At 40.6% G+C, this 24,208-nt stretch overlaps 1 protein-coding gene across 6 annotated transcripts in view; it reads right to left on the reverse strand.

Moving 5' to 3' along the window:
- Positions 1-20,962, reverse strand: part of LOC139757307 (uncharacterized) — a 268,133-nt gene extending 247,171 nt beyond the window's left edge. For 2 of the 6 annotated variants that reach the window (XM_071677699.1, XM_071677694.1), the window contains exon 1: positions 20,850-20,962. The gene's annotated coding sequence lies outside the window, so the exon portion shown is untranslated. Of the gene's footprint in view, positions 1-8,990; positions 9,058-19,594; positions 19,651-20,275; positions 20,513-20,849 lie in introns of those variants that run through there. The other 4 variants (XM_071677695.1, XM_071677700.1, XM_071677696.1 and 1 more) reach the window with 4 other exon arrangements.
- Positions 20,963-24,208: the final 3,246 nt, after the last annotated feature.

The raw sequence follows: 24,208 nt of genomic DNA on the forward strand, positions 1-24,208 counted from the left end.
CCATGGATTGAGTGAAGAGGTTGACTTGGAGGAAGAGGGAATAAATGCTTCCATTCCCGCAAAAATAACCTTTGCTATGCATTTGGCAGACAAACATCACCACATGAGACAGTATTTTACTGAACGAAAGTTAGAAAAGAAGTTATGCAAGTTATTCCAGTCAACTTTGTTGAGGTGCCAGTATTTACACTTAGAAAAAACTGTTGGAGGGAGAGGTGCTGTTAGAATAGATACAGCTATGAGAGTATAATTAGATGAACCAAATGGGAGCAAGATTGCCAATCTATAGCACGGTGGACCAGAAGTAAAAAACAAATCAAGAATATTAGGAGAGTGGTCACAGTGGTCAGGAATATGGGTAGGGTGGGAGATGATTTGCTCTAAATCTTTGAGAAAGGAGAATGTGAGGGTTTCAATCCTTATACCATTCGTATGGGAGGAATTCGTCCATTCCCTATGGTGAACGCTAAAATCCCTGAGGTAGAGGATCTCACCTTGTGGTGAGAGGGTGGAAGGAAGAAAATACAAGAGAAAGTGCTAATAGCAAAAAGAGAAGTAGATAGAAAAGGCACCTGGACTGGATGGGATTATGGCTGAAATGATGAAATATAGAGAAGAGAGATAAACTGGATGCATTTGATATGTAATTTACCATGTAAAACAGAAGGTTGCACCTAAGGATTTTATGAAAGCTATCATTGTTCATGAATTCAAAGGTCTTTGGGGTCTGGATGTGGAAAGGAAGTTGTGGTTTCGGTGCATTACACATGACAGCTAGAGACTGAGTGTGAACAAATGTGGCCTCTGTTGCCTGTTTTCCTGACACTGCCTCGATGAAGCAGGGGGTAGCGATGCTGTTTCCTGTGGGATGGGGTAGTGCCAAAATGGATGAAGGCAAGTAAGAATGAATATGTACAATTGTATATATGTATATGTCTGAGTATGTGTATGTATATGTATGTATATGTGTATAAACTGATTTGTATATGTATGTGTATGAGCATGTGCAGGCAACTATGTATATATATATATATGTGTATATGAGTGGATGGGCCATTCATTCTTCGTCTGTTTCCTGGCACTACCTCGCTGATGCTGGAAACAGTGATCAAGAATAATAAATAAATACATAATTCAAAGAAAAAGGTGCTAGGGATGAATGCTAAAAATTATGGGGAAATAAGTCTGTAAAGTATACCAGAAAAGGTGTATGCATGTGCTGATTGACAGTGTAATGGAAGCAACTGAATGCAGAAAAAGTGGAGCAAGGGGGTTTCAGGAAAGTTAGGGGACATGAGGATCAGATTTCTGAAGTGAAAGTGGAGTAGAAATGTCACTGTAGTTTTTTAACTTATACTTCAATGGAGTGATAAGAGAGATGAAAGCAGAACCTGGGAAAGAGGGTGCTGAGGTGGAGTGTGGCAAGGAGGCATGGTGGCTAGTGACAAGCCTGTTTGCAGATGATAGTGTTGTTAACTGTGAGTGAAGGAAGTAGCATGTTTTAAGCACTTTTTCAGGATGTGGTGAAGATGTTAGCATTCCTGAGTGTGACGCATTCACAGGCTGCCCAGGGTCAAGCACATAGTTCCGAATCCTGGTAACAGCAGTCGGTCCACAGTCAACCCAGCTGTTCATCCACTCCTAGGGGTTGGATGATAAAATGGACAAGAGCTAAGGAAGAAGCACTACTCATGAAGCAGATGTGGGAGTGTGTGATATTTTTTAAGAAAGTAAATTCTAGATTGGTGTGGTTAAAACTGAAAGTGGATGGATAGAGATGGATAATTATTGGTGCTTATGCATCTGGTCAAGAGAAGAAACATAATGAGAGGCAAGTGTTTTGGGAGCAGATGAGTGAGTGTCTCAGCAGCTTTGGTGCATGAAACCAAAGGTAAATAATGTGGCAGTTGAGAGTATAATTGGTGTACATGGGGTATTTAGTGTTGCAAATGGAAATGGAGAAAAGCTTTTCAATTTGTGTGGTGAAAAAAGACTGGTGCTTTGGAATACCTGGTTTAAAAGAGAGAATTTTGGTTGCTAATGTGCTGAGAGGGGCAGTTAGAGGGATGTCTGATCACAATCTTGTGGAGGCAAGAGTGAAGATTTGTAGAGGTTTTCAAGAAAGAAGAGAGAATGTGGGGGAGAAGAGAGTGGTGGGAGTAAATGAGCTTGGAAAGGAGACTTGTGTGAGAAAGTACCAGGAAAGACTGAGTGTAGAAAAGCAAAAGGTGATAGCAAATGATGTGAGGGGAGTGGGTGAGGAGTGGGATGTATTTAAGGAGGCACTGATGGCATGTGCAAAAGATGCATGAGGCATGAAAAAGGTGGGAGGTGGGCAGATTAGAAAGGGTAGTAAGTGGTGGGATGAAGATGTAAAATTGTCAGTTAAAGAGAAAAGAGAGGCATTTGGACAATACTTACAAGGAAGGAGTGCCAATGACTGAGAGATATACGTATAGAAGAAAGCAGCAGGAGGTCAAAAGGAAGGTGCAAGGGTTGGAGAGAGGGGCAAGGATGCAGTCTGTTGTGGATGAGAGGGCCTGAGAAGTAAGTTGGTTGTTGTTTGCTGATGATACAGTGCTTGTGGCTGACTCGGGTGAGAAACTGAAGAGGTTGGTGACTGAGTTTGGTAAAGTGGGTCAAAGGAGAGAGTTTAGAGTAAATGTGAATAAGAGCAAGGTTATCATGTTCAGTAGCATTGAGGGACAAGTTAATTGGGAGGTAAGTTTGAATGGAGAAAAACTGGTGGACGTGAAGTGTTTTAGATATATGGGAGTGGACATTGCAGCGGATGGAACCATGGAAGCGGAAGTGAGTCACACAGTGGGGGAGGGAGTGAAAGTTCAGGGAGTGTTGAAGAATGTGTGGAAGGCAAGAACATTATCTTGGAGAGCAAAAATGAGTATGTTTGAAGGAATAGTAGTTCCAACAGTGTTATATGGTTGTGAGGCATGAGCTATAGATAGGGTTGTACGGAGGAGGGTGGATGTGTTGGAAACGAAATGTTTGAGAACAAAATGTGGTGTGAGGTGGTGTGATCAAGTAAGAAATAAAAGGGTAAGAGAGATGCGTGGTAATAAAAAGGGTGTGGTTGAGAGAGCAGAAGAAGTGTGCTGAAATGGTTTGGACACATGGTTTACCCCTGATGCTTCACAATCCCTGGTTCAGTCCACTGACAGTACATTGACCCCTGTACAGCACATCATTCCAATTCACTCCAATCATTGCATGCCTCTCATCCTCCTGTACGTTCAGGACCCAATTGCTCAAAATCTTTTTCACTCCATCCTTCCATCTCAAGTTTGGTCTCCCACTTCTTGTTCCCTCCACCTCTGGCACATATATCCTCTTTGTCAATCTTTCTGCACTGATTCTCTCCATATACCCAAACCATTTCAACACCCTCTTCTACTCTTTCAACCATACTCTTTTTTATTTCACACATCTCTCTTACCCTTACATTACTTTCTCGATCAAATTACCTCACACCACATACTGTCCTCAAACTCTTCATTTCCAACACATCCACCCTACTCTGTACAACCCTATCTATAGCCCATACCTCAAAACCATACAACATTGTTGGAACTCCATTCCTTGAAACATGCCTATTTTTGCTCTCCGAGATAATGTTCTCTCCTTCCACACATTCTTCATTGCTCCCAGAACCTTCGCCCCCTCACCCACCCTGTGACTCACTTCCATTTCCATGGTTCCATCAGCTGCTAAGTCCACTTCCAGATATCTAAAACACTTCACTTCTCCAATTTTTCTCCTTTCTAACTTACATCCCAATAAACTTGTCCCTCAACACTACTTAACCTGAGAACCTTGCTCTTATTCATATTTACTCCCAATTTTCTCCTTTCACACACTTTTCCAAAGTCAGTCACCAACCTCTGCAGTTTCTCACACAAATCAGCAACTAGAGCTGTATCATCGGCAAACAACAAGTGACTCACTTCCCAGGCCTTCTCATCCACAACAGATTGCATACTCGCCCCTTTCTCCAAAACTCTTGCATTCACCTCCCTAACCACCTCTTCCATACACAAATCATATAACCATTTCCATTTACAATACTGAACACCCCATGTTCACCAATCATACCCTCAACTGCTATATTACTCACCTTCGCATTAAAATCACCCATCACTGTAACTGAGCCTCGTATATCAAAGTTGCTAACACACTCACTCAGCTGCTCCTAAAACACTTGTCTCTCAGATCTTTCTTTTCATAACCAGGTGCATAGGAACCAATAATCACCCATCTCTCTCCATTCACTTTCAGTTTTACCCACATCAATCAAGAATTTACTTACATTCTATCACATACTCCCACAACTCCTGCTTCAGGACAAGTGCTACTCCTTCCTTTGCTTTTATCCTCTCACCAACCACTGACTTTACTCCCAAGACTTTCACAACCCACTCATCCCCTTTACCCTTGAGCTTCATTTCACTCAGAGCCAAAACATCCAGGTTCCTTTCCTCAAACATACAACATATCTCTCCTTTCTTCTCATCTTTATTACATCTACACATGTGCCGAAACCCCAATCTGAGCCTTTGAGGAGGATCATACTTGCTTGGCTTCATCCACTCCTGTCGCTACCCTGCTACACAGGAAATAGCATCCCCCCATTCAGCAAGGTAGCACTAGGAAAAGAAAAAAAAGGCCACATTCGTTCACACTCAGTCTCTAGCTGTCATGTGTAATGCACCGAAACCACAGCTCCCTTTCCACATCCAGGCTCCACAAAACTTTCCATGGTTTATCCCAGACACTTCACATGTTTTGGTTTAGTCCACTGACAGCATGTTGAGCCTGGTATACCACACTGTTCCAATTCACCGCATTCCTTGTACATCTTTCACCCTCCTGTATGTTCAGGCACTGATATGAGACAAGACAATATGGACTGAAGAAAGAAATGAGGGGGTGTATGAGAGATGTAGCATGGCAGGAAATGGAAAGGGAATGAATTGTGGAGTGGTAAAGTGGGTGAAACATAATACTCATAGGGGGTTTGGGCATGTGGAAAGAAAGCAAGAGTGGGAGTTTAAGAAGAGGGTATTATAGTACAACTAAAGGTGTTGGTGTGAAATGAAGACCACCTGTAACATGGGAGAAAAGAGTGGAAGAGTACTGCGTGGAGAGAAATGATGGTAGTACGCATGGCACTGTGTATTCAGGGGAGGCATGTAAGGACAGGGAAAGGGAAAGGGAATGAATTGTGGAGTGGTAAATTGGGTGAAACATAATACTCGTAGGGGGTTTGGGCATGTGGAAAGAAAACAAGAGTGGGAGTTTAAGGAGAGGGTATCATAGTACAACTAAAGGTGTTGGTGTGAAACGAAGACAACCTGTAACATGGGAAAAAAAAGTGGAAGGGTACTGCGTGGAGAGAAATGCTGGTAGTATGCATGGCATTGTGTATTCAGGAGAGGCATGTAAGGACAGGGATAAGTGGAGACTTGCTGTAGCTATCTCCTTAAGGAGAGTTCCCAGAGGGAAAAGTCAAAGATATTTATTATTTATTATTTTGCTTTGTCGCTGTCTCCCACGTTTGCGAGGTAGCACAAGGAAACAGACGAAAGAAATGGCACAACCCACCCCCATACACAATGTACACACACACATGCCCACACATGCAAATATACATACCTATACATCTCAATGTACACATATATATACACATACAGACACATACATATATACTCATGCACACAATTCACACTGCCTGCACCTATTCATTCCCATCGCCACCTCGCCACACATGGAATACCATTCCCCTCCCCCCTCATGTGTGCGAGGTAGCACTAGGAAAAGACAACAAAGGCCCCATTTGTTCACACTCAGTCTCCAGCTGTCACACAATAATGCCCGAAACCACAGCTCCCTTTCCACATCCAGGCCCCACACAACTTTCCATGGTGTACCCCAGATGCTTCAAATGCCCTCTTCTGCTCTCTCAACCACTCTCTTTTTATTTCCACACATCTCTCTTACCCTTACATTACTTACTCGATCAAACCACCTCACGCCACACATTGTCTTCAAACATCTCATTTCCAGCACATCCACCCTCCTGCGCACAACTCTATCCATAGCCCACGCCTCGCAACCATACAACATTGTTGGAACCACTATTCCTTCAAACATACCCATTTTTGCTTTCCGAGATAATGTTCTCGACTTCCACACATTCTTCAAGGCTCCCAGGATTTTTGCCCCCTCCCCCACCCTATGATTCACTTCCGCTTCCATGGTTCCATCCGCTGCCAGATCCACTCCCTGATATCTAAAATACTTTACTTCCTCCAGTTTTTCTCCATTCAAACTTACTTCCCAATTGACTTGACCCTCAACCCTACTGTACCTAATAACCTTGCTCTTATTCACATTTACTCTTAACTTTCTTCTTTCACACACTTTACCAAACTCAGTCACTAGCTTCTGCAGTTTCTCACATGAATCAGCCACCAGCGCTGTATCATCAGCAAACAACAACTGACTCACTTCCCAAGCTCTCTCATCCACAACAGACCTCATACTTGCCCCTCTTTCCAAAACTCTTGCATTCACCTCCCTAACAACCCCATCCATAAACAAATTAAACAACCACGGAGACATCACACACCCCTGCCACAAACCTACATTCACTGAGAACCAATCACTTTCCTCTCTTCCTACACATACACATGCCTTACATCCTCGATAAAAACTTTTCACTGCTTCCAACAACTTGCCTCCCACACCATATATTCTTAATACCTTCCACAGAGCATCTCTATCAACTCTATCATATGCTTTCTCCAGATCCATAAATGCTACATACAAATCCATTTGCTTTTCTAAGTATTTCTCACATACATTCTTCAAAGCAAACACCTGATCCACACATCCTCTACCACTTCTGAAACCACACTGCTCTTCCCCAATCTGATGCTCTGTACATGCCTTCACCCTCTCAATCAATATCCTCCCATATAATTTCCCAGGAATACTCAACAAACTTATACCTCTGTAATTTGAGCACTCACTCTTATCCCCTTTGCCTTTGTACAATGGCACTATGCATGCATTCCGCCAATCCTCAGGCACCTCACCATGAGTCATACATACATTAAATAACCTTACCAACCAGTCAACAATACAGTCACCCCCTTTTTTAATAAATTCCACTGCAATACCATCCAAACCTGCTGCCTTGCTGGCTTTCATCTTCTGCAAAGCTTTTACTACCTCTTCTCTGTTTGCCAAATCATTTTCCCCAACCCTCTCACTTTGCACACCACCTCAACCAAAAAACCCTACATCTGCCACTCTATCATCAAACACATTCAACAAACCTTCAAAATACTCACTCCATCTCCTTCTCACATCACCACTACTTGTTATCACCTCCCCATTTGCACCCTTCACTGAAGTTCCCATTTGCTCCCTTGTCTTACGCACTTTATTTACCTCCTTCCAGAACATCTTTTTATTCTCCCTAAAATTTAATGATACTCTCTCACCCCAACTCTCATTTGCCCTCTTTTACACCTCTTGCACCTTTCTCTTGACCTCCTGTCTCTTTCTTTTATACATCTCCCAATCAATTGCATTTTTTCCCAGCAAAAATCGTCCAAATGCCTCTCTCTTCTCTTTCACTAATAATCTTACTTCTTCATCCCACCACTCACTACCCTTTCTAATCATCAAAGATACAAACAGATATATAGATAGACTATAGATTAAGTAATTTCTCAGAGTTAGCTTCAATGTGAAGCTAAACTAATAGATTACCACTTATCAACTGCCAGAGAGATGTCAATGTTGATTCTTTAACATGTGTACTAGCTACTTACACTCTGATTTACTCCCATATATTCCTTCATGTACAATTAATATCTTACGTAATGACACTCCATAAAATATGAGCTCAAAATCATGCTCTGTTACTGTCTTCTCTAAACACTATACTAGAGCAGTACTGAAGAATGAAATTACTTAATATCCATGTGTTGTGAAGATAAACATTACTTGGCAATTGTCTAAGTCAGTTTTTCATTGCTATTAACTTGAGAAGTGGTGGTATCCCTAAACAATGAAATCCACCAAAATCCAAGGAGAGTGCCCTAAGGCTGGTGAAATACAACTTTAATACTGAAGAAGATCCAGATGGCTAATGAAATTTATGTTCATATCAGCAACTCTAAGTTAGGATATGTTATCAAATTAGTTTCTGTAATGCTTACTGTAACAATATTCATGTTTCTTACATTCTACCATAAGCATATTTTCTAACAGCAAACAGCTAATTTGCTGACACCCACAAGAATATAAGTGACCTTTTCAAGACTCTCTGTAAAATGAACAAACAAGTAAAAAAACATGGTGGCAGTGGTGATAACATGATCAGTCATCACAAACTAGAATGACCGGAGAAAAAGACATGAGAAGCTCCTCTTCTAGTGTCTAAGGCCAAATCAAGCAGCAAGAAGATGAATCACTTTGTAAGTAAATGCAGATCAAAACCAGAGAAGGTTCTAAAAGTATGAGTTATGGTTGAATTCAAGTGACTGCAGACAGAGAAGGCGACCTCGATGTCCTGAGGCTTTCACCACAATGCAGCAAAAAGACGATCATGACCCCCATGTAAGTAGGCAGTAAGATGGGTGAAGTTTGAAGATGACTGTGGTGCAAGCATAAACATTATTCCTCCTTACAAACAGTTAAAACCCTGTGATAATGTTAGCCATGTGGAGTTCTATTAAGATTAGCTCATTGGGAAAATGTATAATTGCTATTGTCAATTGTAACACTAAAAAGGAAATATTCTGCAGTATTTTATGTAGAACAGGATCTTGTAACAATCTTGGCTGAGAATACATCAGAAGACATGTATCTGAAAACTGTGAATTATGAGAATATTAGTGGAGTTCAAGATGTGTTCTCATATTACTGTGATGTATTTTCAGAAGAGTTGAGGAAATTACCTGGTGTTGTTAAACTGACTGTTGATTCATTATCTAATTCAGCATCAATATCATGTAGAGTCCCAATCTGTGTTAAACAAAAGATTACTAATAAGCTTAGTAAATTACAGAAAATAAAAGTTACAGCCAATGTAGATGAACCAACAGAATGGGTAAGTCATATGGTTATTGGAAGCAAAAAATCAGGTGACATTAGAATTTATATTGATTCACAATCATTGAATAAATACCTGATAAGAGAAATGCAACCACTACCAGTAACTAATGATATATTACCTGACCTTTCAAAGGTTAGACTGTTCTCAAAGTTTGATCTGAGGAATGTTTATTGACACTGTGTACTAGAGATCAGTCAAGCTATTTTGCTATATTTCAGACACCATGAGGAGGCCATAGGTGGCTTAGCTATGTGTAGTGAATCATTCTAAAAGAGGGTCTGAAAGGAGTTGCATGTGTAGCTGATAACATATTAGTTTATGGTACTGGAGACAATGATGCATTAGCTAAAAGTGATTGTGATAGTAATGTGTGTAAACTATTAAACAGATGTAGGAAGCAAGGGATCAAGCTCAACAACAGGAAGAGAGAACTGAAGAGGTCTGAGTTTTCTTTTCTAGGACATGAGATATCTAATTATGGTTTGAAACCTGATCCTCATACGAAAGCATTATTGTAATGATGAAACCCCATAAAATGTGACAGGTACAGTGATAAACAGGCAAGGTGAGATATTTAGCTAGATTCTTCCCTAAATTGTCTAATGTAATGGAACCTATCCATCTAGATGTTATATGGCAATGGAAAAGAGTACACGAGGAAGCTCTTGACAAGGTCAAGCAGTTAGTGATAGCCTCTCAAGTGTTAGCTTTGTGTGACCAAAACAAACAAGCTTGGGTGCTACGTAGATGCAGGAAGGTAAACTAATATCTTATGTAAACAGAGCACTGACTTCTACAGAGACTGGACATGGTCAGATCAAGAAAGGGATGCATGCAGTTGTGTTTATTTTGATAACGTTTCATCGGTATACATTTGGAAGACTGACCAAAATAATGTGACTGCAAACCTCTACATCATAAAAAACTTCTACATGAGCCATCAAAGCAACTGCAAGAACTGTTCATCCAAACTCATCAGTATGACAAAGAATTGGAGTATCAGCCTGGGAGGGGCATGCACATTGGAGATTTTCTATCAATAATGCACTTACCAAAGAATGGAGGACAATGTTAGAGAATATTAACATGGCATCTTTTCTAAACGGGGAAACAGAAGAAGGAGTCATGCGAGGAGTGCTCATCCTCCTCGAAGGCTCAGATTGGGGTGTCTAAATGTGTGTGAATGTAACCAAGATGAGAAAAAAGGAGAGACAGGTAGTATGTTTGAGAAAAGGAACCTGGATGTTTTGGCTCTGAGTGAAACGAAGCTTAAGGGTAAAGGGGAAGAGTGGTTTGGAAATGTCTTGGGAGTAAAGTCAAGGGTTAGTGAGAGGACGAGAGCAAGGGAAGGAGTAGCACGACTCCTGAAACAGGAGTTGTGGGAGTATGTGATAGAGAGTAAGAAAGTAAACTCTAGATTGATATGGGTAAAACTGAAAGTGGATGGAGAGAGATGGGTGATTACTGGTGCATATGCACCTGGGCATGAGAAGAAAGATCATAAGAGGCAAGTGTTTTGGGAGCAGCTGAGTGAGTGTGTTAGTAGTTTTGATGCACGAGACCGGGTTATAGTGATGGGTGATTTGAATGCAAAGGTGAGTAATGTGGCAGTTGAAAGAATAATTGGTGTACAAGGGGTGTTCAGTGTTGTAAATGGAAATGGTGAAGAGCTTGTAGATTTATGTGCTGAAAAAGGACTGGTGACAGGGAATACCTGGTTTAAAAAGAGAGATATACATAAGCATACGTATGTAAGTAGGAGAGATGGCCAGAGAGTGTTATTGGATTACGTGTTAATTGATAGTTGCTGAGAGGTGCAACTGGAGGGATGTCTGATCATTATTTTGTGAAGGCAAAAGTGAAGACTTGTAGAAGTTTTCAGAAAAGAAGAGAGAATGTTGGAGTGAAGAGAGTGGTGAGAGTAAGTGAGCTTGGGAAGGAGACTTGTGTGAGGAAGTACCAGGAGAGACTGAGTACAGAATGGAAAAAGGTGAGAACAAAGGACGTAAGGGGTGTGGGAGAGGAATGGGATGCATTTACGGAAGCAGTGATGGCTTGCGCAAAAGGTGCTTGTGGTACGAGAAGCATGGGAGGTGGGCAGATTAGAAAGGGTAGTGAGTGGTGGGATGAAGAAGTATGATTATTAGTGAAAGAGAAGAGAGAGGCATTTGGATGATTTTTGCAGGGAAATAATGCAAATGACTGGAAGATGTATAAAAGAAAGAGGCAGGAGGTCAAGAGAAAGTTTGTGCAAGAGGTGAAAAAGAGGGCAAATGAGAGTTGGGGTGAGAGAGTATCATTAAATTTTAGGGAGAATAAAAAGATGTTTTGGAAGGAGGTAAATAAAGTGTGTAAGACAAGGGAACAAATGGGAACATCAGTGAAGGGGGCAAATGGGGAGGTGAGAAGGAGAAGGAGTGAATATTTTGAAGGTTTGTTGAATGTGTTTGATGATAGAGTGGCAGATACAAGGTGTTTTGGTCGAGGTGGTGTGCAAAGTTAGAGGGTTAGGGAGAATGATTTGGTAAATAGGGAAGAGGAAGTAAAAGCTTTGCGGAAGATGAAAGCTGGCAAGGCAGCGGGTTTGGATTGTATTGCAGTGGAATTTATTAAAAAAGGGGGTGACTGTATTGTTGACTGGTTGGTAAGGTTATTTAATGTATATATGACTCATGGTATGGTGCCCGAGGATTGGAGGAATGCTTGCATAGTGCCACTGTACAAAGGCAAAGGGGATAAAAGTGAGTGCTCAAATTACAGAGGTAAAAGTTTGTTTAGTATTCCTGAGAAATTATATGGGAGGGTATTGATTGAAAGGGTGAAGGCATGTACAGAGCATCAGATTGGGGAAGAGCAGTATGGTTTCAGAAGTGGTAGAGGATGTGTGGATCAGGTGTTTGCTTTGAAGAATGTATGTGAGAAATACTTAGAAAAGCAAATGGATTTGTATGTAGCATTTATGGATCTGGAGAAGGCATATGATAGGGTTGATAGAGATGCTCTTTGTAAGGTATTAAGCATGTATGGTGTGGGAGGCAAGTTGTTAGAAGCAGTGAAAAGTTTTTATCGAGGATGTAAGGCATGTGTACATGTAGGGAGAGAGGAAAGTGATTGGTTCTCAGTGAATGTTGGTTTGCAGCAGGGGTGTGTGATTTCTCCATGATTGTTTAATTTGTTTATGGATGGGATTGTAAGGGAGGTGAAATCAAGAGTTTTGGAAAGAGGGGCGAGTATGCAGTCTGTTGTGGATGAGAGAGCTTGGGAAGTGAGTCAATTGTTGTTCACTGATGATACAGCGCTGGTGGCTGATTCTTGTGAGAAACTGCAGAAGCTGGTGATTGAGTTTGGTAAAGTGTGCCAAAGAAGAAAGCTGAGAGTAAATGTGAATAAGAGCAAGGTTATTAGGTACAGTAGGGTTAAGGGACAAGTCAATTGGGAGGTAAGTTTGAATGGAGAAAAACTGGTGGAAGTGAAGTGTTTTAGATATCTGGGAATGGATTTGGCAGCAGATGGAACCATGGAAGCGGAAATGAATCATAGGGTGGGGGAGGGGGGCAAAAGCTCTGGGAGCGTTGAAAAATTTGTGGAAGTCGAGAACGTTATCTTCAAAAGCAAAAATGGGTATGTTTTAAGGAATAGTGGTTCCAACAATGTTATATGGTTGCGAGGCGTGGGCGATAGATAGGGTTGGGCGGAGGAGGGTGGATGTGTTGGAAATGAGATGTTTGACTTCAATATGTGGTGTGAGGTGGTTTGATCGAGTAAGTAATGAAAGGGTAAGAGAGATGTGTGGTAATAAAAAGAGTGTGGTTGAGAGAGCAGAGGAGAGTGTTCTGAAATGGTTTGGTCACATGGAGAGAATGGGTGAGGAAAGATTGACAAAGAGGATATATGTGTCAGAGGTGGAGGGAACGAGGAGAAATGGAAGACCAAATTGGAAGTGGAAAGATGGAATGAAAAAGATTTTGAGTGATCGAGGCCTGAACATGCACGAGGGTGAAAGGCGTGCAAGGAATAGAGTGAATTGGAATGATGTGGTATACCGGGGTCGACGTGCTGTCAATGGAGTAAACCAGGGCATGTGAAGCATCTGGGGTAAACCATGGAATGTTCTGTGGGGCCTGGATGTGGAAAGGGAGCTGTGGTTTCGGTGCATTATACATGACAGCTAGAGACTGAGTGTGAACGAATGTGGCCTTCGTTGTCTTTTCCTAGTGCTACCTCGCGGACATGCAGGGGGAGGGAGTTTTCATTTCATGTGTGGCGGGGTGGCTGACGGGAATGAATAAAGAGAGACAGTATGAATTACTTACATGTGTATATATGTATGTCTCTGTGTGTATGTATATATATGTATACGCTGAGATGTATAGGTATGTATGTGGACGTGTGTGTACATACATGTGTATGTGGGTGGGTTGGGCCATTCCTTTGTCTGTTTCCTTGTGCTACCTCGCTAACGTGGGAGACAGCAACAAAGTATAATATATAAATAAATAAAATATCTTTTTTACCCACCAGGCCAGAGTGTCTGAAGTGAATAAAAGAGCAACAGCAAGTGATGAGACAGTGAATTCGGTCTTGGAAACCATATTTGCTAGGTGGTTTGAAACTAGCCCCTACCTTATTTTGTTCAAGAGATGAGTTCTCAACACAAAATAGTTTGATATTCAAAAGAGATAGGATACTCACACCTCATGCTTTGTGTGCCTATCTATCCATATTTCTGACACCTGTTCCTCTGAGAACTCCAATCGAGAGGTAACCACAGCTAGTCACCAATTATCACTGTCCTTACATGCCTCCCTCACATACATCATTCCATGTATTCTTTCTCTATTTCTCTCCCTTAAGTATTCCTCCACTCTATTTGCCCATGTCACAGGTGATCTTCCACTCACACCAACCCTTTTAGTTGTACTACTATACACTCTCCTTGTAAACTCCAAATCTTGCATTCTTTCCACATGCCCAAACCATCTCAAAGTATTACGTTTCACCCATTCTACCACTCCACAATTCACTCCCCTTCCATATCACATCTCCCATACACCTCTTCATTTCTTTATTCATTCTATCAAGTCACACTACATGCTCTTCTCAAATAGCTCATTTCCACAGCCTAGATTCTCGACCTTTGTGACTCATTCCATGTCCATGTTTTAGCTGCATAGGTCAGGGTTGGGAGGACTATGCTGTCCCTTAATCCTTTCTTCACTTTCATACTTACACCTCTACCCTTCGTTATTCTTATAAGGGACCCAATGACTCCTCTATTCTGTACTGCTCTCTCCCTTATCTCTCCTTCCATATCACCAGACTTACACAAGACAGCTCCTAGATACTTAAATTCTCTCTGTTCTTACAGTCTTTTGCTCCCATATCCAAAGCAAAATCTAGTACACTTTCTTCTTTCACTCTATCTAGATTTACAAAATCTATACTTTCACTCTGTTTCCTTTCAAATACCATTACTTTTACTTGCATTTACCTTCAATTGCCTATGCTTACACATCATAAAACACACAACCCTCTACAACTCCTCTTCACTCTCAGCAAGCAATACAATGTCATCCACAAACAAGTTTGCCACTAAGTACTATATATCACTGCCACACTCCATCTCTGCACCCCTTTTCTCTAGTTTTGCTTTCATCTCTCTTATAACTCCATCCATAAATGCAGTGGTATGAACGGGAATGAGTGAAAATTATCAGGGAAGAGGAAAAGAAGGATGTGCAATTCTGCTATGACTAAGAGTACGGGAAGGTATTCCAGAGCATGGATGGAATGGGTCAAGAATAGTGTAGTGAAAGGAAAGATTGGGATTGCAAAGTATGCATGGTTATGTGTATATGCGCCTGTGAATATGAAGACTGTACAAGGTAAGGATGAAATGAAGCTTTTCTGGAGAAATTTGAATGACTGTATAAACAGTCTTGAGAATGAGAGAAATGTGGCCATATTGGGTGATATGAATGCAAAAGTGGGATGTGATGAAATTGGTGAGATAGTTGGTAAATGAGGAGTGCCTGGAGTAAATGAGAATGGAAGTTATCTGGTGGATATTTGTGCTGAGAGGGGTTTATTCCTTGCAAAAACCTTTTTTTTAACACAAAATGATCTACAGACATACTTGGATGAGGAATTACGGAAGAGAAGAGCAAAAAGCTTTAACCAACTACGTGGCAGTGGATGAGATATTGAGAAATGGCTGTGCAAGAGAGGATTCTTTGGAGACTCTGACCATTTTGTGATCCTTGTGGGGATGAGGAGAAGTAGAGGTATGGTGTAAGGAAGAATGGAGAGGTAAAAGTGTTGACAAGCAAGAAGATAAATCAGAAAAAATGCTGGGAGGAGTATGAAAGGAAGGTAACTGAAAGCCTAGATGGAAGTGCAGTGAATGTATGAGTGCAGTCATGTGTATATGAGATGTTTAAAATGTTTAGAGAAATACTATTAACGGTTGTAGAATCAGTAGTTGGATACAAGGCAGTGATATATAGAAATGAAAAGGGCGATGCATGGAGGACATGCATGTGTGAATGAGGTGTTTAAAATGTTTCGAGAAATACTATCAACGGTTGTAGAGTCAGTAGTTGGATACAAGGTAGTGATATATAGAAATAAAAAGGGCAATGAATGGTGGACAGAAGACATTAAAAATGCCAAGGAAGAGAAAAAAAATGCATGTGATACAGTGCTTGATAGGAATGTGATTGTGGAAGTTCAGCATAGGAGGAGGGAAGAATACATAATATGTAAGTAGAATCTTAAGAAGCTGATAGAGGGAGCAAAGAAAGAGTAGATGAAGATTTTGGAAGGAAATCATACGAAAACTTTTGGGGAAATAAGAATCTATGCTGGAAAGAGGCGAAAAAGGAAAGAGGCAGATGTAAGACTGGAAATGCTGATGTGATAAGTAAGGAAGGGGAGTTGTTGAATCAAGAGGAGGAACTGAAAGGAAGAAGGAAAGAGAATTTTGAAGAACTGATGAATGTAGGAGGAGAGGCAGCAGTTGTTACACGCATGGGTATGTAAGGAAGAGGATAAAGGTAAAGGAGCCTATAGAAAAAAGGGATGAGAGGGCTTGGAAAGTGAGTCAGTTGTTGTTCACTGATGATACAGCGCTGGTGGCTGAATCAAGTGAGAAACTGCAGTTTGGTAAAGTGTGTGAAAGAAGAAAGCTTAGAGTAAATGTGAACAAGAGCAAGGTTATTAGGTACAGTAGGGTTGAGGGACAAGTCAATTGGGGGGTAAGTCTGAATGGAGAAAAACTGGAGGAAGTGAAGTGTTTTAGATATCTGGGAGTGGATTTGGCAGCGGATGGAACCATGGAAGTTGAAGTGAGTCACAGGGTGGGGGAGGAGGTGAATGTGCTGGGAGCGTTGAAGAATGTGTGGAAGGCGAGAACATTATCTCGGAAAGCAAAAATGGGATGTTTGAAGGAATAGTGGTTTCAACAATGTTATATGGTTGCGAGGCATAGGCTATAGACAGAGTTGTGTGGAGGAGGGTGGATGTGTTGGAAATGAGATGTCTGAGGCCAATATGTGGTGTGAGGTGGTTTGATTAAGTAATGAAAGGATAAGAGATATGTGTGATAGCAAAAAGTGTAGTTGAGAGAGCAGAAGAGGGTGTATTGAAATGGTCTGGTCACACGGAGAGAATGGGTGAGGAAAGACTGACAAAGAGGATATGTGTCAGGGGTAGAGGGAACGAGGAGAAGTGGGAGACCAAATTGGAGGTGGAAAGATGGAGTGAAAAAGATTTTGGGCGATCGGGGCCTGAACATGCAGGGGAGGTGAAAGGCATGCAAGGAATAGAGTAACCTGGAATGATGTGGTATACCAGGTTCGGCATGCTGTCACTGGATTGAACCAGGGGATGTGAAGCGTCTGAGGTAAACCATGGAAAGTTTTGTGGGGCCTGGATGTGGAAAGGGAGCTGTGGTTTCGGTGCATTATACATAACAGCTAGAGACTGAGTGTGAACGAATGTGGCCTTTGTTGTCTTTTCCTAGCACTACCTTGCACACATGCAGGGGGAGGGGGTGTCATTTCAAATAATTTCATGTGTGGCGGGGTGGCAACAGGAATTAATAAAGGCAGCAAGTATGAATTATGTACATGTGTATAAATGTATATGTCTGTATGTATGTATATGTATACATTGAGATGTATAGGTATGTATATGTGCATGTGTGGATGTGTATGTATATATATGTGTATGTGGGTGGGTTGGGCCATTCTTTCGTCTGTTTCCTTGTGCTACCTTGCTAACACGGGAGACTGCGACAAAGTATGATAAATATGAATATAGGAAAAAAGGGAGATAAGAAAGGCAATAATGAGGCTGAAGGTAGGAAAGACACCCAGAGTGGATGGGATTATGGCTGATATGCGTGTGTAAAAGTGGATAGAGAGCTGAGTGAAAGTTTTGGGATACATGTAGGTGTGAGGCATGGCTATGTGATGTCACCATTGCTTTGCATGCTGAGATCAAGAAGGCAATACACTTGACTTAAACAGGTGTAGAAGGTTATCCGAGGTGTGCAAGGGAATGGGCATAATGGCCGAGTATGAATACTGAAATCAAAGAGCATGTTGCCCAGTGTGTAATAGCCAACTGATTCAACAGTGCCCAACATAAAGAAACCTTAATGTTTCATGAGAGTGCAGACAAACCATGGGAGAGAGTAGTTGTTGATTTGTTTGAGATGAGGAATTAGAACTTTTTACTTCAGCAATTTTGGGAAGTTCATGTGTTTGAGTCGACAAGGATCATCAGAATCCTGAAAGCTCACTTTGCAAGACATGGGATTCCATTAGTGCTTATCAGTGACAAAGGACCACAATTTATCAGTTCATATACATTACAGACAAGTATGATTTTCAGCATAAGACAAGCAGTCCTAAGTACCCTCAGTCAAACGGAATGGCTGAATTAGCTGTCAAAACTTACCAGGAAGGTTGTGACCAGAGGAAATGATCAATATATGGCAACACTGAACTAGAAAAACAACCCTACACAGGATATAAAAATGATCCAGCTCTACAGAACCTTGGAAGAATGATTTGGAACATTGCTACTAATGTCATCTGTGCTCCTAAAGCTGCAAAGGATAGATGTCTCATTTGCAAAAGAAAAAGAAGACTCAAGCATTTTCAAAGTGCATGGTACTAAAATAAGACAGCTAAGAAGACATAGTAAGGATCTAACAAAATACTCTCATAGACAAGACCTGTACAACAACAGGCAGCACTTGAGAAAAACATGTGAATGAGACCCAGACAATGAAGAAAAACAATGAGTCAGTGTGACAAGAAATGTATAAATTGTTATAGAGTTATAGATAGACTCAGGTTTAGAGGACACTATAAATAAAGATGTGAATGTGCCAAGAAGCAAGTTGGACCAGGGCAGGGTGCAGCAGGTAAAGTTACTTGGTATCCTGACACTAACTAGAAGTGTGCTTCCCACTATATTCAAGGATTACATTGTTACTAAGTAAATATGTAATTACATAAGAATACTTTTATAATTGTGCCATAAATAATCTCTTTCAGTATAATTACTAAAATATATTACAACCCTATTACATTTTTGCAATAAACAAGTATTTTCTAAGTAAATGTATAATCATACAGTAAAATACTATCTCTTTCAAAAGAGAAAGGATATAACGATATTCATATTTGTTGCTGTCTGCCATGGCACATTTCCTATAAGCTAGTAGCTACTTTGATGACATCCACAAGAATGTAAATGACCTTTCCTCTGAGAATATACAAAGAAAGGTGATGCTGGTCCCTCTTTCACTAGGAATACTAAACCTCTGTATGATGAACAAACCAGTAAAAAATCACATACCACTACACAGTGGGATTGGGATGTAGATTGCCACAACAATGATATGAAATTACAAAAGAAAATCATAAAAATTTACAAAGGAACACTACGAATATATGTAGATAGTAGTCAGTAGGCAGCCAACGACCACGGAGGTATATTAACAGTACTACCCGTCTGGGTATCAGGAGAGTTAGTGACATCTACTCTGTGAGCCAGCACTTTAGTGGGTGTCAAGTTGCACTCCTGACCCAAGAAACTTTCTTTTCTCTCTATCTCACTAACATGTGGACTACTGGCATTTTATCCACTACGTACAATCTCTCCTTGTCAAATGTAACACTTGACAACACTTGATTCATGCATGCTTATTCTTCATAGCTCTAATTTTCCTGTGCTGAGCACTATGCACTAGCCCTGCCTTTTGGCAAAATGATAGGAGCAGTAGGTAAAAGTAGTAGGTGGGAACATTTAGGCAAGATCATTAGGTGGAAAAATTAGGTAGAAGTAGCATGTAGGAGCATTAGACAGAAGTAGTCGTTATGAACATAAGGTAAGAGTCTCTGTAAACACTGCACTACACTTGCCCTTTACCTGTGGCCCATTAAGGGTGAAGCAATAAAGACTAAGAAGCGACACTGGAGTTCTTTAGTAATGGAGACTGTTGCCATGGCCACCCCTCTGAGGAAGTTCCAAATGGAACAGTCGTCAGAGATATAGATAGATAGATTACTAATATAAACAAATTCTGATTAAGTCAAGAAAAAGGACACCACTTTTACAGGTACATCTTATTTCTATTATAATGAAACCTTTTCTGGTACAACAAAAGAATGCTATCAGGGTGTGGGATTTTGATTTACTAACCTTAGTGCTGGGGTCATAAGGGACAGAGAAAGGGAGGGGTTAGATGATCATAAAATGTGGAAATCAAGTAATATGCACTTTTTATGTTAAAGACTGCATCTGTGAAATTCTCCATAAAATTAAATCTACTTACAAAAACATGTACTCCACTTATCTCCACTGTCTTTTAGTTGGTTTGGAATGTAAAAAGTGAGTTCAATTGGCCATAAATTGAGGAATCTGAGTCATATTCATATAGACACCTGAACCCACTAGACATACTTGCAAAACTCAGACAACATCCGATTCGATTCCACCATTATGATGAGTGTTGATAATGACTGTGATGCATAAATAAGAAAGAAAAATAAGCATATCCTACAGCCAACTTGTTACAACTTCAACACCTCTCTGTGACAACTTATTTACCAGACAAAAACAACAGAATCCAAGCAAGCAAGTTTTTGGTCAGCTATCTGTAGGATGGTCACTTTTCTAGTCCTCACATTATACATGAAAACATTAGAAAATGAAGTCGAAGTGTTCCCTATTTGCAAGATTTCAATGAAAGTTTCTCTTCACAGCCTTTTCCACATACGAAAACCTAATAACTGATGGAATCAGAGGTGCTACACCTAAACTCTAACACTTATCAACTCTGACGAATGAGAAATCCATCAGTAACAATTTCGTTATATTCTATTAGTTATAAAACTGGCGTCAGTTTTCATTAACCCTCTAGGTTTTCTACAGTATTACATGTTTATTTAACAGGCAATACTTTAATTCTCTTGTATTTCGTCATTTAGGGAGACCTAAGAAATGGTTATTTATGTTTTGGGTCCTTAATATAATGGCAGTGGCTAAAGTAATTAAAACGTATGCACCTACATATAAATATGTAGTTATTACATTACTGTTAGTTCTAGCAATTATTTTCGATATTACATCAGGTTTCTGTTCATGGTTAGTAATTTCAACTTTAAAAAGTTGAACATCATACCTATGTTGGGTACAATGCAATAGACGAGAAAACGTTCACACGTTTGCAACTATATATAAACATTTGTCTGTTGTCAAGTCGACGTACAACTTGAGCACCACACAAACATATCCAACGCAGATCCAGACAACATACAAACATATCTAGCGTACCAAGTAGGCAGCACCAAATCATTTCCAACACATTTGTTCGACAGTAAATAGATGTATCCAGCATTATCGGTCAGGCAGAAAAAAACAAATATTCTGCGTATCAATCAGATAGTACACAGAAATGTCTATTCTACTAACCAGGAATCACAAAAAAATTATCCAATACCTCTATCTGGTAGCAAACAAACATATCCAGCGTATCAAACAGAAACCAAACAAACACATCCAGCGTATCAAGTAAGTAAAGTAGGTGGCAAACAAACAACCAGCATGTCAAACAGGCAATAAACAAACGTATCCAGGGTATGTAACAGGCATCACATAAACACTTTCAGTCCAAAGGAATTAAGTATTGTCGAATGACAGGTCCTTTCCCATTTGTTTGTGATAATAGAAATAGAAACCAAGATTAGTAGGAATGAAAAGCACACACATGATTTGAGCATAAGGAGGTGCAGCTAAAGTCAGTGGAAAACTTAAAGCGAAGGATTCAAGCATGACTATAAACGTATCTATGGTGCTGTTTCTAACCACTTTAATATTACAGTAATTCATTCCAAAATGTTAATCATGGTATCGAAGTAAAATCAATGCCTCTGAGTTTGTGTCCATTATTACAAGACTGTCAAAGCCGCATGGTTTTTTTTCTTATATATATATATATATATATATATATATATATATATATATATATATATATATATATATATATATATATATATATATATATATATATATGTGTGTGTGTGTATATGTGCGTATGTATGTGTGTGTGTGTGTGTATATATATGTATATATATATGTATATTATCCCTGGGGATAGGGGTGAAAGAATACTTCCCACGTATTCCTCGCCTGTCGTAAAAAGCGACTAGAGGGGACGGGAGCGGGGGGCCAGAAATCCTCCCCTCCTTGTATTAACTTTCTAAAATGGGAAACAGAAGAAGGAGTCACGCGGGGAGTGCTCATCCTCCTCGAAGGCTCAGAGTGGGGTGCCTAAATGTGTGTGGATGTAACCAAGATGTGAAAAAAGGAGAGATAGGTAGTATGTTTGAGGAAAGGAACCTGGATGTTTTGGCTCTGAGTGAAACGAAGCTCAAGGGTAAAGGGGAAGAGTGGTTTGGGAATGTCTGGGGAGTAAAGTCAGGGGTTAGTGAGAGGACAAGAGCAAGGGAAGGAGTAGCAATACTCCTGAAACAGGAGTTGTGGGAGTATGTGATAGAATGTAAGAAAGTAAATTCTCGATTAATATGGGTAAAACTGAAAGTTGATGGAGAGAGGTGGGTGATTATTGGTGCATATGCACCTGGGCATGAGAAGAAAGATCATGAGAGGCAAGTGTTTTGGGAGCAGCTGAATGAGTGTGTTAGTGGTTTTGATGCACGAGACCGGGTCATAGTGATGGGTGATTTGAATGCAAAGGTGAGTAATGTGGCAGTTGAGGGAATAATTGGTATACATGGGGTGTTCAGTGTTGTAAATGGAAATGGTGAAGAGCTTGTAGATTTATGTGCTGAAAAAGGACTGATGATTGGGAATACCTGGTTTAAAAAGCGAGATATACATAAGTATACTTATGTAAGTAGGAGAGATGGCCAGAGAGCGTTATTGGATTACGTGTTAATTGACAGGCGTGCGAAAGAGAGACTTTTGGATGTTAATGTGCTGAGAGGTGCAACTGGAGGGATGTCTGATCATTATCTTGTGGAGGCTAAGGTGAAGATTTGTATGGGTTTTCAGAAAAGAAGAGTGAATGTTGGGGTGAAGAGGGTGGTGAGAGTAAGTGAGCTTGAGAAGGAGACCTGTGTGAGGAAGTACCAGGAGAGACTGAGTACAGAATGGAAAAAGGTGAGAACAATGGAAGTAAGGGGAGTGGGGGAGGAATGGGATGTATTTAGGGAATCAGTGATGGATTGCGCAAAAGATGCTTGTGGCATGAGAAGAGTGGGAGGTGGGTTGATTAGAAAGGGTAGTGAGTGGTGGGATGAAGAAGTAAGAGTATTAGTGAAAGAGAAGAGAGAGGCATTTGGACGATTTTTGCAGGGAAAAAATGCAATTGAGTGGGAGATGTATAAAAGAAAGAGACAGGAGGTCAAGAGAAAGGTGCAAGAGGTGAAAAAAAGGGCAAATGAGAGTTGGGGTGAGAGAGTATCATTAAATTTTAGGGAGAATAAAAAGATGTTCTGGAAGGAGGTAAATAAAGTGCGTAAGACGAGGGAGCAAATGGGAACTTCAGTGAAGGGCGCAAATGGGGAAGTGATAACAAGTAGTGGTGATGTGAGAAGGAGATGGAGTGAGTATTTTGAAGGTTTGTTGAATGTGTTTGATGATAGAGTGGCAGATATAGGGTGTTTTGGTCGAGGTGGTGTGCAAAGTGAGAGGGTTAGGGAAAATGATTTGGTAAACAGAGAAGAGGTAGTAAAAGCTTTGCGGAAGATGAAAGCCGGCAAGGCAGCAGGTTTGGATGGTATTGCAGTGGAATTTATTAAAAAAGGGGGTGACTGTATTGTTGACTGGTTGGTAAGGTTATTTAATGTATGTATGACTCATGGTGAGGTGCCTGAGGATTGGCGGAATGCGTGCATAGTGCCATTGTACAAAGGCAAAGGGGATAAGAGTGAGTGCTCAAATTACAGAGGTATAAGTTTGTTGAGTATTCCTGGTAAATTATATGGGAGGGTATTGATTGAGAGGGTGAGGGCATGTACAGAGCATCAGATTGGGGAAGAGCAGTGTGGTTTCAGAAGTGGTAGAGGATGTGTGGATCAGGTGTTTGCTTTGAAGAATGTATGTGAGAAATACTTAGAAAAGCAAATGGATTTGTATGTAGCATTTATGGATCTGGAGAAGGCATATGATAGAGTTGATAGAGATGCTCTGTGGAAGGTATTAAGAATATATGGTGTGGGAGGCAAGTTGTTAGAAGCAGTGAAAAGTTTTTATCGAGGATGTAAGGCATGTGTACGTGTAGGAAGAGAGGAAAGTGATTGGTTCTCAGTGAATGTAGGTTTGCGGCAGGGGTGTGTGATGTCTCCATGGTTGTTTAATTTGTTTATGGATGGGGTTGTTAGGGAGGTAAATGCAAGAGTTTTGGAAAGAGGGGCAAGTATGAAGTCTGTTGGGGACGAGAGAGCTTGGGAAGTGAGTCAGTTGTTGTTCGCTGATGATACAGCGCTGGTGGCTGATTCATGTGAGAAACTGCAGAAG

This window comes from Panulirus ornatus, chromosome 25, assembly GCF_036320965.1.
Source record: "Panulirus ornatus isolate Po-2019 chromosome 25, ASM3632096v1, whole genome shotgun sequence".
Classification (NCBI taxonomy): Eukaryota; Metazoa; Arthropoda; class Malacostraca; order Decapoda; family Palinuridae; genus Panulirus; species Panulirus ornatus.